The 19,733-nt window shown below is 52.9% G+C and overlaps 1 long non-coding RNA gene across 1 annotated transcript; it reads left to right on the top strand.

Moving 5' to 3' along the window:
* Positions 1-2,637: 2,637 nt before the first annotated feature.
* Positions 2,638-9,134, top strand: LOC118521183 (uncharacterized). The gene is made up of 3 exons (XR_004910031.2): positions 2,638-2,750; positions 7,536-7,645; positions 8,444-9,134. It is a non-coding gene; the product is annotated as an uncharacterized LOC118521183 (long non-coding RNA).
* The last annotated feature ends 10,599 nt before the right edge of the window (positions 9,135-19,733 follow it).

The raw sequence follows: 19,733 nt of genomic DNA, 5'->3' as shown, positions 1-19,733 counted from the left end.
CTGCCAGTTTGCTCTGCTTTTGTTCTGGGGCTAGCTGAGGAGCTTCATGGTGTCCAGCCACAAATACCAGCAAGGGTGCCCCGCTGGCGTCTCCCCTGGCCAGGGTACCCTAGGGCTAGTAGTCGGGCGCCGCCGGGGGGGGCAGGGCAGGGGTCAGGCCCACAGATGGGTCAGAGGGCCTTTTCACCAAGCCTCTCAGCTTGAACTCAGTGGCCCCACACTTTCCCCCAAGCTTCCATCCTCTCGCACAATGAGCGGCATCTCCTTCCGGACCCCTGCACCTACCCATCATCCCCGGAAGGCGGGCTTGAACCTGGCCTAGAGAAAAACGTTTTCTCGGGCAGAGCTGGCCAAAAGGGGGGACTACTAGTCACGAAGCAGACCAATCAGACGAGGGACCTGCACAATCTTCTATAGCTTGCTGCCGTTTAGGGTCTATCACCTCCACCCAGACCTCGGCCACAGCCCCCTTAGCGGCCTCCCCGGCTCCGGGCTTGCCCCAGCCAGACTGTACAGCAATCACAGGATCTTTCTGACACCACTGTTGAAAGTGGGCTTCTTTCCATGGCTCTGCCCACTATCCAGACACAACCCCAAATCCTCTTGCATTCGGTGCCCCCAGGACCTGGCCCATGGTCCCTACCTATCCCCTCACAATGGTCCATTGCCGCCAGACTCCTCTGTGCCCTTCTGTGCCTTCCTCCCTTTGAACCTTTGCTAGTGCTCACCCCCTGAAATCCTCCTGGTCTGCTCTACTGTCTCCTCTAGAAAGTCATCCTTGCTCCAACCCCACCCTCCCACCGTTTTCTAGTCAGTCGTCTGAACTCAGGGAGCATGGCTACGTTCATCCCCGCCTCCCCCTCTGCTCAATTCTTCAGGCTAACGCCTCCGCTGCCCGCAGGGCTGAGGTGGGACCACTGACACTGGTGTTCTGACTGTCCCCAGGGAGGCGAGGGGCTCGGCGCACCTGAGCCCAGGAAGCTCTGTCGGGAAATCATGTGCCCCTTCTCACCTTCTCCTTCCCTACCTCCTTACCAGATCCTCTTCAAGTTTCACTGGGAATAAAAGGGAAGGCGGGCCCCAAGCTTAGCCCTCCTGCAGAGTTAACCCCATGGCAGCCAGAGGATCCCTGGGTCTGGCGGGAGAAATGTGGCTTTTAGAGATTAAGCTGGTGCTCCCCAGCCACTTCATAGATGAGGGGACCTGGCCCAGAGAGGGTGGGTGGCTACTGCAGGGCCACACAGCCAGGACTCTGGTGGAAGTGGTGATGGGAGAAGGCAGCTCCATCTCAGGTCTCCAACCCCTCCTTGTCCCCAGCTCCCAAGAGGTGTGTCTGGAATGTTGGAGAGACCTGAGCCAGAGGGAGTGTCCCCTTCCCAGGCCCTGGGGGGAGGAAGGGCCACCCTTGGGAGGGGAATGTGGTTTCAGAATTTCATTCCAGCCACACCAGTCCTGCCTCTGGGGCCCCTACCCTGCCATCCTGCCCGGCGTGCCCCATGCCTTCTCAAATCCTGCAGCCGATCCCTACCAGTCAGCCCCCCCAGGGGGTGGGAGGCCTTCTGGTGCAGTGGTTCAAGAGTGGTCAAACCTGGATTCCAGGTCCAGCTTGGCTTTTCTCCACCTGTGTGACTTTGGGGTGGTCATTTTTCTTTCCCTGAACCTCAATTTCCTGTGAATTGGGAGATATTGAGAGGAGGAGGTAGTGGAAGATAATTCATGAAAAGGATTTAGCAGAGTGACCATCGGATACTAAATAGTCAATAAATGTCACCTTATGATTTTTCCTGCAGAATTGGGGAGGAGGGGGTGGAGGTGGTGGAGAGGTGCTGAAGGCTGTTTTTTAAAGGTCATTGAATTCAACATCCTCTTCCGCCTCAGATTCCTTCCACGGATTCTGAATTTCCTGAGAGGGGGGAGGAGGAATGGGGGTGATGGCTAGCTGTGCCCTGACTTGAGGAGGCTTTCCGACAGGGATCGAAGGGAAACACGAGAGGGTCACGTGCATAGGTGCAGAGGGCAGAGGGGCTGGCAGCGCAGGGAACGTGTTAGATGGAGGGTCAGACTGCCTGAGAAAGGGTCAGGCCTGGCCAGGCCCGGGGCAGGGAGTCAGGGCAGGGGCTGGTAGGGACGCGAACCAAGCAGCAGTGAGCTACCCCTCCTGGCGCAGGAGGGAGGGAAGCTTCCCACCTCCCCAACTCACATCCAGGCTCTGCCTCTCATTAGTAGTTCTAGCTGGTAACAAGTTCTAGAAAGAAATGTCTTATCTCCTTTAGGAAAGTATCTTAATCCACTTCCCAGGCTGGGCGTGGAGGGAGAATCGCCCTGTGGGAGGGTAGATAGATCCCACGCCTCGGCTCTGTCCTCCCCGTCGAGTCCTCTCCACAGCTCACTGTGGAGTCACCCATGTTTCTTTAAAGTTCTAACTTGTTTGGCTTGAAATCAGCCTCCCTGAAACCTGAGCTCAGTTCCTGTTTCCTGTTGTGCCTGCCTCTGTGTGTGCACACACGTGCAAGTGTGCATTTCTCGGTGTTTCTGGGTGGGGCTGGCTTCTCTGTGGCACTGTGACTCTGGCCAAGCACATCTCTGCCCCTTTCTGTGTTTCTGTCACTGCCTGGCTCTTTGTGTCTGGATCTTTCTCTGTGTGCCATCTGGTGTACCTCAGCCCATCTCTGCGTGTACCTAGGAGTGACTCTCCTGTCAGCCCACTCCCGCTCGTCTTACCCCAGGGCATGCCTCCTCCTTAATTCCTGGTAATGAGCTCCCTCCTCCTTGCTAACTCTTTCCCCTTGATTTTGTTTGTCTGAAAACCTGGGTGGGGCTCCCCCTGGGCTTGGGGAAGCATGGGTGGGGTAGAGTTGGGTGGGGTGGGAAGGGGAGAGGAGGGATGACTCCACCCCAGACAGAGACCCCAGAGGCCAGAGGTGCCCCTGATCTCCCAAGGAAGGGTCTGTGGGGGTGCTAGCCTAGGCAAGGCTCTGCAAAGCCTCACTGGGAGGAGGGAGCCTGTTCTGGGGTGGGTCCCCGAGTTGTGGGCCCGGGAATGCTGGCCGTGCAAAGGGAGGAGAGACTGAGGCACTGGGGCCCTCAGGGAGACTGAAGGGGGCTCACCCAAGAACACCTCTGAGTCCTAAGTGGGCAGCAGCTGGGGGTGGCCTCCTCAGGGACTCAGCGTCTCCCTGCCTGAGGCCTCAGCCTTTCGTGCCAGGTTTATCTGAGGTAAAGGAGAGAGGCAATGGGAACAGAGGCTCTTTCGGGTCTCTTGGCTCCTTGGCTGTCCCAGAGTGGCGTGAAGGGGAAACAGACCCAGAGTCTCACTCGGGATCATAGAGCAGTGCCGCATAGCCTGCGCTAGAATCCAGCCTCCTGTCCCCAGCCTGGCTCCCTGTAGCCCCTTTCCCAGACAGCACTTTGCAACAGCTCAGGGAGCAAGGCTCTGGGTCCAGATCACCAGCCCTTCTGAGCTGTGGGCCTTAGGCATGTGGAGGTCTCCATTCCCCCAGATCCCATCTCTGGCCTGCTCTGTGCCTCAGGAGGCTAATATCTATGGGGTGCACCCTCGGGGCCCTCTTGCCCCTGGCTTACCTTTGGCTTTGGCAAGAAGGAGGCAAGGCAGGAAGCCAGAGGGCAGGGAGGGTGGAGTGGGGGTGTGGGGCAAGGTCAGGGCCTTCACGTCTTTTCCTGGGCTTTCACTGCATCCCAGTACCACTGGTCTCTTCGGCTGCCTGCTCTTCGTCCTCAGGCCTGAGGACTACCCCTTGCTGGTTCCTGTGACCCTGACCCTGCCTCTGTACATCATCCCATTCACAAGCTCATGTCAGTGAAGCCCTCTGAGGACGTATTGGTCCTGCTGGATCCCTGACAGAGTCCACCCCTCTGCTCTTTAGTTTCTTCATCTGTACAATGGGGCCAGTAACGGTACCTCACTGGGTTGCACAAGGTGAGGATTAAGTGAGTTAGTATATGCACACAATAATGCCAGAGGCAGCAGTAAGTGCTGCAGAATATAGAATAATAGTATTACTGCTATTGTTTTGTCACGCGTCCTTGTGAGCTCCCTGTACACTGCGGAGAAGGGAAGTGTGACACCAAGCCAGGCTTAGAGTGAAATGCCTGAATCTCCAAGGCCATCTCTTCCAGCTCTAGGCTGTTTGCTGCTTCTGGGGGCCTTAGTCAGCCAGGGGGTCTAGTCCCAGTCCCTCCAATTCACTTGGACCCAGCTTTTCCTGAGAAGACTGGGGTGAGGGGAGATGGAAGCCAGAGACCCCTTCCCACCCTGGCTCTTCTCCAGAAAACTCAGGCACCTGAGAAAGGGAAAGGTGGCTTGGGTTGAGAGTGGTTGTAGCAATGAATTAGGGGTTCACAGGGTGGTATATTTGGGATCAGGAGAGAGAATAAATCCCAGGGAGGTTGAATCCCAAGGAGAAGCAAAATCCCAATCTGTGTTTCCTAGCCTTGTCTCACAGCCTTATCAGGAAGTCCTTCCGCAGGTCTCACTGCTGGCTTGCTTCAGCTCCTCAAGAATGAGGCAGACCAGGACAATTAGCATGATCCTGGTGGCCTTTTCTAGTTCTTACTAGCACACTGGGAGTTCCAGCAGCTTTTGGAGTAGGGAAAAGATCCTTGCATATGGTCAAAGCACAGGAGGCCCCGGGGGTGAGGGCCAGGGGGCACCCATGGGGAGGGCACTGGTCAAGGTTGCTGGTGGGATGAGGTTATGAGCAGGCTGTAAAGTGACTCACCTGATTCCTCTCGGGGTCCCTTCCCTTGACCACCTTGGTCATGCCTTCAGGTCAGAGTGAGGTATGGTGTGGTGTGGAGAAGGGGTAAGGGTTACCTTTCCCATTCCTAGAGCTCTCTGGGGACAAAGCCTTAAACCAGATTTAATCACCTTGACCAGCTTCTCCAATCTCTGGCTCTGGTGTATTCCCACCATCCTCTAGCCTCTGCGTTTTTCTGGAAGCCTGCAACTAGGGATGGGCCTTTGCCAAGCTTCCTCACTGCTCTCAGAGCCAAGTAGGCCTGGCTGGGAGAGGCTGGGTGAGGGGAGAGAGAACTCTAGGAGCCCCGATAATCATCTGGACATGGTCCACCTCTTGTCTCCACGGAGACGCCCCCCATAGCCAAGGAGGCACCTGGAACGTCCTGCCCACCACCCTCATCCTTTGCCTCTCTGCTCAGGGTCACTGCCAGGGCCTGGCCGGAAATGGGCCGAGGGAGGGGAGGAGGTGGCCCGGCCAAAGCCAGGAGGCAGGCTGCTGGTCAGAGGGAGCTCTTTCCTGGTAGAGGTGGCCTTTAGCTGGAGGATCCTTAGTTCCACGTCAGGGGTGCAAAGGGGAGAGTGACCACCGCCTGTGGATAAAACCTTCCCTTTATTGGGAGTAAGGGTTTGAGCCTGAGCCACTTTGGGCCCTTAGACATGCATGTGTGCCCACATACACATGAAGGTGCGTCTGCTGTGACCAGGGAACATGGGGCGTGTGTGTTTATGCTCACACAAACACATTTACACCCTCACTCACTCACGGACACCCCCCCCACTCACTCCACGCTCAACCCGTCTATACCCATGCATGCACACTCATATCTGATATTGATTCACACTCATCCATGCACTCAGATGCTCAGACACACTTAGAACCACTTATGTGCACTCATGTATGCACATAATCATATGGACAAACACATTTATATTCCATGTCCTTACACTTACACACACTCACAGTCATGCATGCTCACTCACTCTTAAACACACACTTACACAACACTCACACTCAAATACACTCCTACTCGTGGGTCCCCAGAAGCCACATATTTGTGGATGAGGGCAGCAAAGGCAAAGGATACATCTAGCAGGCTGGAAGTGTTGGAGGGGGGGCAGTGCAGAGACAGGGGATGAAGAGATGGGGGTCACAGGATGTGGGGTTGGTCTGGATGTGGAGTTCAGAAGTCTTTAGGTTTTGGGGTCACAACCCAGATTTTCAGAGCCAAGGGTCAGGAGGCAGGAAGTTTAAAGAATGTGACTGAGAGGGCGCCTGGGTGGCTCAGTTGGTTAAGCGACTGCCTTCGGCTCAGGTCATGATCCTGGAGTCCCTGGATCGAGTCCCGCATCGGGCTCCCTGCTCTGCAGGGAGTCTGCTTCTCCCTCTGACCCTCCCCCCTCTCATGTACTCGCTCTCTCTCATTCTCTCTCTCTCAAATAAATAAATAAAATCTTAAAAAAAAAAAAAAAAAGAATGTGACTGAGAGTCCCAGTGTCTGGGCAGGGCACACAGTAGCTGTTGACAAACACTTGCTGAACAAGAGAACAGCAGGATTGACCCAAACTCCCCATTTCTCACTAGTCGTGCTGCTTGTCTGTGTCACAGAAGTTTAGAATCCCAGGCAACCAGACTCACAACCCCAGCATCGAGAGTCACATGCTTACCGACTGAGCCGCCAGGCGCCCCTTCGGGCAGAGCTTCTAAACCCAGAGACACCTAACTGCAGAGAGAAACCACAGCAGACCCATCTGCCTGCGGGTGAACAGAAAGTGACTAAGCTCTGGGCTGTCCCAGAGATTTGAGTCTATCCAGGAAAGAGGGGGACCTGTAGGAGTCTCTGGAGGTATGCAGGATCAGGGAGACCAGTAGAAGCTCTGCCGAAGGCTCCCAGAACCATCTCATGCGTAATGTACTATCTCTGGGCTTTCTGCCAGAGGTCTTGGGTTTATTTCATTCGTTTGGTTATTATTTCATCAAATAATTGTTGAGGATCTTTTTTGTGCCAGGTTGTGGTAGGTGCCAGGAGTACTATAATGAGCAAGATGCATATAACACCAGGTAGGAAGTGTCTGGATGCAAAAAAAAAAAGTGGAATTCTGACTCAAAGTGGCTTAGGCAACGATGGTAATGCATTGGCTTACATAAACTGCAAAGTCAGAAGAAAACTTGAGGTGAGGCTTAATCTAGCACTCAGGTCCTTTCTCTTTCTTCCATGGTGTCAGCCTCATTGGAAGCCTTCCAGCAGGGAAGAGGGAACATCGGCATTGGCTTCTCCACGGTGGCACCTTTGTCCTGGCACCTCATCCTATTCAGCACCTTAGCCTCTGGCCACATCCCTGGTTCTCTTTCCCTTCTCATCTCCCCTCCTCACTTTCTTCCCCTTGGTATACTCTAAATTTTGCTTTGTTTTGCTCAAGTATTCAACTGAGTAAATGTCTAAAGGGTCACCAGCACAGGTCCTGAGATTTCCTTTAATGGGACCCACTCTCCTCAGGGTTTGAAAAGCAGTTTGCGGCCCCTTCCCCACCCCCACCTCACCCCCATCACAAGGGAATAGCACTGTCTCGATGATGACTGCCATTTCCATGTCTATTCCCCAGAGCAAGCTTCATGGAGACAGGGAGCCATGGGTCCGGTTGTAAAAGCTAGCCCCTGATTTATTGAGCCCCTGGTATGCTGTAGGGGGCTCAATAAATATTTGTGGGATGAATGCATGGGATTATTCAGACACCTCCACCCCCCTTGAAGCCTACCTTCCTTTCTCTCTCTTTCCAGGGAATGGTTATGACCAAGCATTAGAAGACCCAGAAACTTTTAATGGGGTCAGCTGTGGAAGATGCTGGTGGAGCACACACACGAAAGTTGTGTTCCCCAAGGAGAGGAAGGTTAGGAGCTCTCCGTGGACCTCAGATTGGTGTGGATGTGAACCCAGGAGGGAGGAGGCAGAGATGACTCTAAGGTTCCACCCCTGGGTCCCTCGATGGGCCTGGACATAGCTGGGAAGGGCACCCAGCCAGCCCCTCTAGCACTGGCTCTGCCTGCAGACCTTATCTGGGTCAGGCTGCTGCGTGGGACTGAGTCATTGGACCTGCGGCCTAGGAAACAGTTCTGATGTGGAAATGGGCCCAGACGAGCGAGTGGAGTGGGTGTCTCTAGTTTGCCACCAGCATAGACATCCTCACGACTCACGCTTCCTGTCATCCCTGGGTCACCTTCATGGTCCCCACTCATCTCTGACCTTGTCACTCATTTGTCACTCTCACTGTCATCCCTGCGTCAGAGCCACTGGCCCTTTCTTAACCATGCTGCCACTTAACCCAGTTCCCATCACGGTGTTACCTTCTTCAGCTTGCCACCGTCCCTGTCCTATCCCCGTCCGTGCTCAAGCCTGTTGCTATCTGAACCAACCCAGTCTTCTTTATCACTTGCCTCTACCCCAACCCTGTTACTGGTTAGTTCCACATTCATCTCACCTGTCACCTTGAGGTCACCACCTGTTCCTGTCATCCTTGTCACCTCTGTCACCACACTCCTCACCACCTCTCCCAGTCCACATCACCTGTAAGTCCTCTGGACTGTCATCGGTTCCCCTTGTCCCCTCTGTTGGTTCACCAGCACGGCCCATCTCTGCCTCCCCCCTGGCTCTATCGTCAGCATCCTCCTTCTCTCCACTCCTCTTCTAGGTCCCCAGAAGTGGTTCCCCTCTGGTGTAGACATCCTCAACGTGTGCGCCTCGGAGCCTTCGCCCCGGCCTTTCCAGCCTCCGGCCTCCTCCAGACTTCCCTACCTGGGATTGCCATGCTGCTTCCCTGCGTGCTCTACCCTGGCACTCGGCTTTCACCCCGGGAGGGGCCGGACCCCGGGGCCTGGCACTTACTCCCAGGGGACCGGAAGAGTACTGTCAGAGGCTTGCCAGGAGCCCTGACTCTTCTCTCCCCGCACCCATGACATCTGGCTATGCTTCCACCCAGCCTGGACCTAAAATCTCCACTTATTAAATTGATTATTATTTCCCTTTTTAGAATTCCCCGATGCCCCCTCAGACTATTACCTATCCCCTTATGATACACTCTCATGGCCCCCCAGGACCTTGACACGTCACACTTATGATCAACTGCTTTTTTGTATAATCATGTGTGTAAGGCCATCTTGCCCGCCAGACAGGACACGCTGGGAAGGCAGGGACCGGGTCTGTCTAGGCTGCTGTCAGTCCCCAGAGCATGGCACAGTGCCTGGCTTCTGGTAGGGGCTCAGTGGACATCTACTGAGTGAATAAATACTATTTATTGAGTACTTAACAGTGCCAGACACTGTGGTAAGTGCTGTACACGTATTAACGTTCATTCTCTGTCATGTTTTGGTCTCCCTTTTCACTTTATTTACTTTTGGGCATTTCAAGGGCTTTTAGCTGATTTGGCACAAGCTCTTTTGACAAAGTTCAAGCAGAGAAGCACATTTCCAGTTACTCATCAGAAAGTGAGGACACTTAGAGAAAGTCAGTTACTCACAGAACAAGGAAAAACACTTCCTTGTAATTAGGGCAAAGAGAATTGCAGCTTGTAACGCTGCTTCTCGATTTCATTTTTCTGCTCTCTGAGGGAGGTGGAAGAAGCTGGGGGCTAAGGTGAGGGGGCCGGGGGGTACCTGAAGAAGATCCTTTCTCATCTCTGGAAAACAAGAACTAGATCCTCACCTTACACCATAAAACTGATGTGTGTGTGTGTGTGTGTGTTTTAAGATTTATTTATTTGAGAAAGAGAGAGAGAGAGAGAAGGGGAAGGGCAGAGGGAGAGTCTTAAGCAGACTTCGCACTGGGCATGGAGCTCAACATGGGGCTCAGTCACAAGACCCTGAGATCACGACCTGAGCTGAAACCAAGAGTTGGTTGCTCAACCAACTGCGCCACCCAGGTGCCCCCAAACTGATGGTTTTAAGAGATAAATAATAAGGGGTTAAAATAAAGCTGGATGTCTCTTATATCCTTTGTCCCATATATTTCATCCCTGGGAAAATAATTGGACATGTAGACAAAGCCTTTGCCCAAAGATCTTCATTGCAATGCTATCTATACCACTGAAATATTGAAATGCAAATATATATTTATGAATGGAAAAAAAATACAAAATTTAAAAGTTGAAAAGACAGATGAAATAAAGTATTGTTTGACTCTTAGTTATTGAAATCATGGTCCTGAAGAGTTCATTATTCTATAATCATGGCATTCAGTGAAAAGCGCATCATACGAGCAGGCTTACATGGAACTGCTTTCAATTATGTCAACAGAGTACTCAGAAAGATCAAAGCGTGAAAAGGAGCAAAAGGATTAATAGGTGTTGTGTGGTTTCTGAATTGTGAGCCATTTATTTTTATTTCCTGTAGTTTTTACCTATCTTTGATGGTCATTATCACTTTGATAATACAACCTATGCACTTGTAAAAATAACAAGGGGCACCTGGGTGGCTCAGTCGGTCGAGCGGCTGCCTTCGGCTCAGGTCATGATCTCAGGATCCTGGGATCCAGCCCCACATCGGGCTCCCTCCTCAGTGGGGAGTCTGCTTCTCCCTGTCCCTTGGCTCCCCTGCCCCCCTGCCCCCCCACAGAGTGTATGTGTGCACTCTCTCTCTCAGAGATCTCTCTGTTTCTCAAATAAATAAAATCTTTAAAAACAACAACAACAAGAGCAAAGAGGCAAGAATAATGTTTTATATGAAAGTGTCAGTATTTTATAGCCCTGTTTTACTTTTCGATCCTAGGGGGCAAGGCTTCTTGTCTATTTCTCAGTAGCAGGCCTGAATGAGAGAATGACTGGTAAAGTGTGATGGAGTTAATGAAATGTAATTTTTTGGGCCACATCTCTCACTAATTTCTTTTTTTAAAGATTTCATTTTTGGGGCACCTGGGTGGCTCAGTCCTTAAGCGTCTGCCCTCGGCTCAGGTCATGATCCCAGGGCCCTGGGATTGAGCCCCGCATCGGGCTCCTTGCTCCACGGGAAGCCTGCTTCTCCCTCTCCCACTCTCCCTGCTTGTGTTCCCTCTCTCGCTGTGTCTCTCTCTGTCAAATAAATAAAATCTTAAAAAAAAAAAAAAAAGATTTCATTTTTAAGTAATCTCTACACCCACCATGGGGCTTGAACTCACAACCCCGAGATCAAGAGTGGCATGCTCCGGGGCGCCTGGGTGGCTCAGTCATTAAGTGTCTGCCTTCGGCTCAGGTCATGATCCAGGGTCCTGGGATCAAGTCCCACATCTGGCTCCCTGCTCCGCGGGAAGCCTGCTTCTCCCTCTCCCACTCCCCCTTCTTGTGTTCCTGCTTTCGCTATCTCTCTCTCTGTCAAATAAATAAATAAAATCTAAAAAAAAAAAAAAGAGTGGCATGCTCCACCAACTGAGCCAGTCAGGGCCCGTTCACTAATTTTCATTTTAATTCTTCAGAGTAACCCCTTCTTACAGAAAGAGTGTTTGGGGGGCGGCCTTGATCTGCAAAACCAAAAACCCTCACTCACGTGAGGACACATTGAAGAAGCAATGTGAATTTGAGCAATTCTTATCAGAAATATGAAAACAAGACCTGATTGTGCACTAAACCTGCTCCTCCGCCTCTGACTCCCACAGTCCGTCACTCCCCAGCACACTTGCGGGCAGCCCAAACCCTTTCCCATCCCTGATGCTACTCTCCTTGTTCCAGGCATGGCTTCCTGCCTTCATCAAGCAGCTGCCTCTGACCAAGTTTCTCTGCTCCACTCTTGCTCTTTCCACCCAAATTCATGCCTTCTGAGCTACGGCCACAGTGAGCTTTCTAATACTCTGGTCTACCCTGCCATTCCCTGTTTACAGCCCTTCAGTGGCTCCCCACCACTCTCAGAAGCAAGTAAGTACAAACGGTTCACGATCTGGCTCAGGCCAACCGCTGTCCTCACCACGCTCCCACCCTCTCCGGCCACACAGAATTTCGCTGTTGGCATTACCCAGGCTCCTTCTGGGCCTTTGCATGAGTTGTCTCTTCTTCTGGGGAAAATGATCCTTTCTGCGCCACACTTCCTTGCCTAGCTAACTCCGCACCTCTCAGCTATTGAAGTAGATGTCCATTCCTCCACGAAGGCTTCCCTGATGCCACCCTGAACTAGGTTCGGCCCTCCTCCTCTCAGCTCCCACAGGCTTCTGTGCGTACTGCCTCTGGTACCTGCATCGTACCTTCTTACTTTACTCACCATCTCGCCTACGTGCCCCGTAAGCCCTCCAGCTCCGGGGCTGGGACGAGCTCTCCCCTGCACACCAGGCACCGCACCCTTGGTGGGGCTTCCAGGGCTGCTATTGATGAGGAATGAATAACAAATACATCAAGCACTCTCGTAAGAATTGCTTAATATTTCTAATAGGCATAGAAGTAGACATTCAGGAAAAGATGTCCTAAAAGGACCCATAAATTCTCCAAAGGAGGTGAAACTGTCTTGTGATCAAAGAAATAATGTGGATTTGATAGGCCAGGATTCGGGGGTGAATTTGTAGTTAGGAACAGTGGGAGGGGGGCAGTGGGAGTGGTTCCCCCCGATCTGGGAGAAGTATTTTATTGCTGACATAGTTTAGAATTACCATCGATGGTGATGAGAAGAAGAAGCAGGATGACTTTTACTCAGTTTTACTGTTTTTAAATTCTCTGCTGCAACTACACCCTCTCTGCTTGTCCCCAGGTAGTGCTGCTTCCATCCCGTCCCCGTTTAGTACGCCCCTGGTAAGAGACCCTGATTACGGGGCGCCTGGGTGGCTCAGTCTTTAAGCGTCTGCCTTCGGCTCAGGTCATGATCCCAGGGTCCTGGGATCGAGCCCCGCATCGGGCTCCCTGCTCGGCGGGAGGCCTGCTTCTCCCTCTCCCACTCCCCCTGCTGTGTTCCCTCTCTCGCTGTCTCTCTCTGTGTCAAATAAATAAAATCTTAAAAAAGAAAGAAAGAGGGACGCCTGGGTGGCTCTGTTGGTTAAGTGTCTGCCTTCGGCTCAGGACATGATCCCAGGGTCCTGGGATCGAGTCCCACATCGGGCTCCTTGCTCAGCAGGGAGCCTGCTTCTCCCTCTGCCTGCTGCTTCCCCTGCTATGCTTTCTCTCTCTCTCTCTGACAAATAAATAAATTAAAAAAAAAAAAAAAAAGAAGAAGAAGAAGAAAGAAAGAAAGAAACCCTGATTACAGAGTGACCTGTTTTCCTCCCTTTAGCACAGAGCCCGGAGTGATTTCACAGGTGTCCAGCCTCTGAAAACTCTGCTGGGCAAGGTTGTCCTCGACCTGAGCTGGGACCCTTCTGTGACTCCTCTGGCACCCAGCTTCCTCGGGGGAACCCTGTGGGTCTGCGGCAAGGAGGCAGGCATGGGGGACTATGCATGGGGTCCAGCCCCGGATCGAGCCCCGTCTCTGCCACTAGCACCCCTGAGGCCTTGGGCTGGCTCTCAGGGCCCACCTCTCAGGTCCTTCCCACGGCTTCACTTTGCTCATAAAACTGGGGCGTTTAGTGACCTGGGCCCTGGGGTCCTTCATGGGACTTCCCAAGCTGAGAAAGGGATGTCAGCCATGGGCATGACGGGAAGTTGCTCCCTCAGGCTCCCTCTTTCTGTTCCTCTCTCTGATCTGAGTGAGACATTCTACCACAGGGGACTCACTGGTTTGGGTGTGTCAGCCAGCAGGACGGCGGGCGAGTCTGGACAGGTGGACAGTAGAGCCTGGGCTCCGGGATGGGGTGTGTGCATGTGTCGTGGAGAGGGGGTAGATGAAGTGTATCCCAGGCAAAGGTCAAGGATGGGAGAGGTGGCTCCAGCAGGCCGGCTGCCCTTTCTTGGTGACGGCCTTCAGGAACTGCAGAGACGCAACCTGGGTTGGGCTAGGCCCTGGTTGTACCATGGGGCTCCGGGGTGGAGAATAGTCCTTTAGTGAGGTCACTTCTAGGGTGGGAGCCAAGGGCCCTTTCTGGGAAGGAAAGGTGATGTCATGAAAGCAGAAGGGATTCAGGTTAGACTGTAGGAGGGGCAGGTGATGGTGGATCAAGGAGCATGAGGTGCCTCTTTAATTAAGCTGCTTCCCAGAAGGGAGGGGAAGAGCTGTAGTACCTAGCCCCTCCATGGGAGAGAAGACTGTCTGTTAGGAGGCAGGGGAGGGGGACAGGATGAGCAGGGTAACAAGGTCGCCTGTAGCCCTTAGGCAGGGTTTGGGGTATTCATAGCTGAAAAGGAAGCCCTGGGACGTCTAGGGCTTGGGTCAGACACCTGCCAGCCCTGGATCTCAGTTGTTCCTCAGTGAAACGGGGAGAGTTTTCTTGGTCCTTGCCTACCAGAGACAGAGTGTCCCCTTACGTGGTCACCGAAGACCAGGGAGTCTCTGTTACAAGTTACTTCTGAAGTCCTGGGAGCTAAGAGAAAACTCAGCTGAAATTTGGGCTGAGTGGGGGAGAGATGGGGGAGCCTGGACGTTTTGGGGGCAGAGTAGTGCTTTTACATGCAAGCAGCCTGATCAGGCATCCTCACCTGAAAGCTCCCACGACAACTAGGGAACATTCTCACCCTGCATTCCCAGACATTCTGAGCCCCTGGATGAGCCCCTCTCATCAGACCCCCACTTCCCTAATCCTGTCTCTTTCCCCCAGTGTCTCTCTGCAAGGCTTCTCAACCCCTCCTTGTTTCATCCCATGAATATTCATTGAGTGCCTTCTATCTGCCAGGCATTTTCTAAGCCCTAGGGATTCAGAGGTGAACAAGAGTGTTGGTCCTTGTGCTCATTCCCTCCCTCCCCAACCCAGAGGGAAAACAAGCCAGAAAGTAAGTGAGGTAGCTTAGCCTTCACTGGCTATGAAAGAGAGAGGTGCACATGGCGGTGGGAACGCAGAGGAAGCCTTACATTCAGCCCAGGAAAGGTCAGGGCAGAGGTAAGGGACCAAGTCTAGAAGGGCCAGTTGGCCTTTGCTGGGGAGGCTGTGGGGGACGGTAGAGGCGGTTCTGGAGCCATCCCAATAGGCTCACAAGAGCCAACTGGTACGTTTTCAGGAATTTTTACAAACTGCTTACTAAACACAGCCATTATTAAAAATTAAATTATAGAAATTATTTATTTTTAAGATTTTATTATTTTTTAAAGATATTTATTTGAGAGAGAGAGAGTGCATGAGCATGAGCAGGGAGTGGGCAGAGGGAGAGGGAGAGGGAGGATCTCAAGGAGACTCCCTGCTGAGCCTGGAGCCCAACATGGAGGGGGGAGCTTGATACCAGGACCCTGAGATCATAACCTGGGCCGAAATCAAGAGTCAGATGCTTAACCAACTAAGCCACCCAGGTGCCCCTTAAGATTTTATTTTTAAGTAATCTCTCCACCCAATATGGGGCTGGAACTCACAAGACAGAGATCAAGAGTTGCATGCTCTTATGACTGAGCCAGCCAGGAGCCCCTAATTATGTAATTACTTAAAACAAAGGTAATAAACACATCACTTTCTAATTGTTATTGCATTTTACTATTGTGTATGCTCTTGAAGTCATTTACATCAATTGTACCTTTTTAAAACTGTATTTACTTGTTTATTTAAAGGATTTTATTTATTTATTTGAGAGAGAGACAGAGAGAGCTCTAGCCGGGTGAGGGGCCGAGGGAGAGGGACAAGCAGACTCCAAGATGAGCACAGAGCCCTTATGCGGGACTCGATCCCAGGACTCTGAGATCATGACCTGAGCCGAAGGCAGACACAACCAACTGAGCCACCCAGGCGCCCCTGTACCTATTTATTTTTAAGTAATCTTTACACTCAACGTGGGGCTCGAATTCATGATGCTGAGATCAAGAGTCGAATGTTCCACTGACTGGGGCAGTCAGACGCCCCTATTTACATGAATCGCATCTTTAAGATGGAGAAACTCTACAATGGTGAGCTACTACGCACACCTTCCCAGCTCCTTGTTCAGTGATGTCATGTAGGTAGATGAGGTAGCTGAGGCACAGAGAGACTAAATAACTGGCAAGCAGCAGAGATGGGATTTGAATCCAGGAGTCTTCAGAGGCTATACCTCAACCATTAGAGGTCACATTTTCAGACTAGGAAGATAGTGAGACCTAGAGTGATGTTTTTTATCTTAATGCACACACAAAGTTGACCATATATTTACAGACATGCCTGGAATATAGTAGGAGCTTGAGGACAGTCTTCAGACCCAGCAGGACTTGAGTCGTTGGTAACAGATTATGAGGAGCCAGGGTAGGTGGGCTTTTCCGGCTTCCTCCATTTGCTGGGTGATACACTCACCTGGGCTGCCCTGGCCTCCCGGTTCTCTGTTTGTGGATTGTGCCTCCATCCTCAGGGAGCTCACATTCTCAGGGACAGACCCCTGAGCAGGAATACATAGGTGGGGGGCGCCTGGGTGGCTCAGTTGGTTAAGCGTCTGCCTTCGACTCAGGTAATGATCTCAGGGTCCTGGGATCGAGTCCCGCATCGGTCTCCCAGCTCAGCAAGGAGTCTGTTTCTCCCTCTCCCTCTGTCCCTCCCTCTGCTTGTGCTCTATCTCTCTCTCTCAAATAAATAAAATGTTAAAAAAAAAAAAAAAGGAATACACAAGTGGGAGAGGGCAATGAGACTGCCCAGGCCCAGAGTGAGGCTCTTGGCTCAAGTTTTTGCAAAGCTAAGAGGAGCAAGAGGTGTGAATTATCACCGACAGGGAGGGTTTCCATGGAGGGGCATAGATAGAAGGCTTGGGTTTGGACAGGGAGAGGAGAGACGGTAGGTCCTGCTACCATCTTAGTTTTTCCCACAGGGCATCTGTATGACAGAAGTTCGGTGGTAGCCTTTGAGGCACAGTGACAGACAGCTCAGCTGCAGATACATATATAAAAAATTATTTATATATATTATATGGATACATAAAATTGAAATTTGAAAGGAACAGAGGTGCCTTTCTGTGGAAGTGGAGGATTGGGGGTTGCTGGAGGCTGGTGGCAGGGCGGACCCCACGCAGGGTGTTGGTCCCCTGAGGCCACATCTGTCAGCTTGGGGCTTCCCATCCTGCTGGCTCAGCAGGTCCCACAGGTTGGCGGGTGACTCATCCCTCACCCTCACATGACCCAGGTCCAGGAAGGGGCAGGGGGTGTATAGAATGGAGCACCTGCGTGCTCATGTATGCAGGGAATATGCTGTGTTACATGCTTGAGTTGGAGATGTGTGCCCATGTCTGATTACGTACACAGGCTGCTAAGTCCCTGGGCACACAGCCACGGGAGCTGGGCAAAGATGCGGGCCATAGGTGTGGAAGGTGGGCACAGTATGAGGCAGGGGTGATGTGAGCACCCAGCTCTCCCCAGAACACATGTGCATGCGCGCAGGTGTCTCACTGAAAGACAAACGCAGCTTCAGAGCCTGGTGAGACACCAGAGGAGGCCTGGGTGGGTGGCGGGTGAGAAGGTTCTCTGATGACAGCTGATCCTCGCCAAGGAGGGCTTGGCTGGACCAGCTGGCAGGGCCGGGCATTCTAAGCCCATGGTGACAGCAGTGGTTTTCCCTAAGCTTATCCCTTAAGCCCCTGGCTGCATGCCAGGGTGGCTTCCCCATCCTAACCCTGAGAGGACATGCACATCCCACATGCCACACAGGTAGGTCAGGAGCAGTGAGTGTCTCCCATCCTCTCTGCAGGCAGGAAGGACTGAGGGTCTGAGTGGCGTCTGCTCCGTTGGGATACGAGGAAAGCATGTCAGCGCCGGGTTGCCCATGTCCCTGGTTTGGGTGGCACTGTGTGTGCTGGCATGCAGTGTGCGTGCATATCCACGTCTGCGTGTGCTGGCCCCTGCCCTAGCGCCTGGGGCCTGGGGCCACCTTCCCATCATGCTCCATGATCTGAGAGATGCTTCAAGTGGGACAAAGAGCCTGGGCTAGCCACCGGGAAGCCGGGGTTCTTCTCCAAGCTTTCTCGTAGTGCCTTTGGGGAGGTCCCTTTGCCCTCTCTGGGGCTCAACTTTCTCATTGTAAAGTGCATTGGGGCAGTAATCCCTGCAGGGCCACCTCTCGAGGCTGTTGGGTGACAGATTCTCATGGAGGGGTTGGAAAAGTTTGAGAGGTTTGGTCCTGGGGCTTCACAAGGGAAAGGGCGGCACTCCCTGTGTCGTTCAGCTATAGGACTAGGGGGTGAAAGCAGGTAACAACCTCTAGGGGACCTGCACTCTGCCCTACAAGGGGTGGTCAAACCTCCTGGGGAAGTGAGGTGTTTGGAGTTCTGGGGCTGAGCTTCAAAACCAATTAACGCTACAGGCTAGGACCTGCCCTTGGTGAGGCTGGGAAAGTCTATCTACCCATCCCTGCACCTCCCAGCCCTGCTTGCCTGCTGGAGGGGAACAGCAGTGCCCCTAGACCAGCTCACAGCTCACTCTCTCTTGTCTTCCACCCCCTCTCACCCCCACCTTCATCCCCACCCCCAGCTTGCTGTCTTTCAGGTTCACACTTCCTGAGTTCAGAGTTTTCATCCTGGGGCTGTAGGCTTAGCCAGAGTGAACAGACAGCACTGAAGTCAACAACACAAGAAAGGAAGCTGCAGGTGATGTGGAAAGAAAACTTGGAAGCCACAATGAAGGTGTGCAGGCTGGGCAGGATGGAGTGATGTGTCTCCATTCAGAGCAGCACCCTGGGGCTAAGGCTGGTCCTGCCAATCTCTTGTGGGGTGTCTGAGGAGGGGTGTCTCCAGTGGACTCAGGTCAAAGAAGTGAGGTTAGATCATCAGCAGGGGGTGCTAGTGCCCAGACTAATGAGTGCTGTAAGAAGGATGTGGTGGCTAGGGACAGGGGGTGCTTCCGACCACCCCCCCTGCCCCGGACTCCACAGTTGCTGCTACTGATTCGCAAAGCAAGTGAGAGGCTACATGGAGGCCAGGATTGTGGATGGAAGCAGGCAGGGAGGGAGTAAACAGTCTGGAACAGGAGCAGGATTGGAGTTCGGGCTCTGTGCCCTGCCCCAGCTGCTCACCTCAGGGCTCAGGATCTTGGAGCCATGAATTCCTGGGATTCCCAAAACATGCTCCCTTGCCCCACCCACAGGCATAGCTGCCTTCCCTGACAACCTATTTCTCTCCACTCAGGGCAGGTGGAGCTCAGTTCTCTTAACATACATTTGTTGTGCACCTGCTATGCACAATATGCTGTCCAGGCTGGGGCATCCCCAGTAGGCTGCCTGCCCTGGGCCCTGTCATGCCTGGATCCCCCAGATGCCTGGGAAGCTGACTGCTTGTTGATGGAGCCAGTGATTGCAGGGTGCCTGGGGCAGCCCCGCCCCTGGACCCGAGAGGGCAACCGGGGAGTCAAGTCCAGATTGCTGAGCCGCCAGGATGCAATGGGAAGGGCTGAGAGCCCAGACGCACCTGGCTGGAGCAGCCTGGAATCTGGGCGCAAGTCCATGGGCTGTGGTCTTGCTGTCTGTGGAATGAGCATCGTATACTCTGCGCTCAGCCCTTCTAGCTTGGCCTTGGCGTCAGGCAAGAATTGGTCAGGGCCCACGGGTGGGGTGCAGGGTCCCTTACCTCAAACAGGCACCCTCTCCACCTCTCCACAGAGTGGTTATTCTCCACCAGGCACTTCAATCCATTCTCCCAACAATCCTCACCCTCTGAGGTGAGGATTAGTGTATCTCCATCCTACAGATGAAGACACCCAATTAAATATCTTGCTCAAAGTCACCCAGCGCCAATTAAGAAGCTGAACTGGTTTCAAGCTCAGGTCTGCCCGGCTATAAAGCCTGAGCCCTGAACCATAGCTTACCACCTGGATGGGGGAGCCGTCCCCACCCCAATAGCCAAACCCTAAACCAGCCCCAGACTCAGGCTCCAGGCCAGGAGGTCCCTGGGTTTTCCTCTGCTCCATTCTGCCACCACCTCAGTCTTTCACCCTTCTCAGAAAGCTTCCCTGATCCTGACTTCCCTCTTTGCTTTAATTAAGCTGGTCCCTGACACCCCACCATTATTAGACCCCCTTCTTTTCTAC

Source organism: Halichoerus grypus, chromosome 14 (genome assembly GCF_964656455.1).
Source record: "Halichoerus grypus chromosome 14, mHalGry1.hap1.1, whole genome shotgun sequence".
NCBI lineage: Eukaryota > Metazoa > Chordata > Mammalia > Carnivora > Phocidae > Halichoerus > Halichoerus grypus.
Note: the sequence above shows the minus strand (reverse complement) of the source record. Positions and strands in the feature narration are given on the sequence as shown.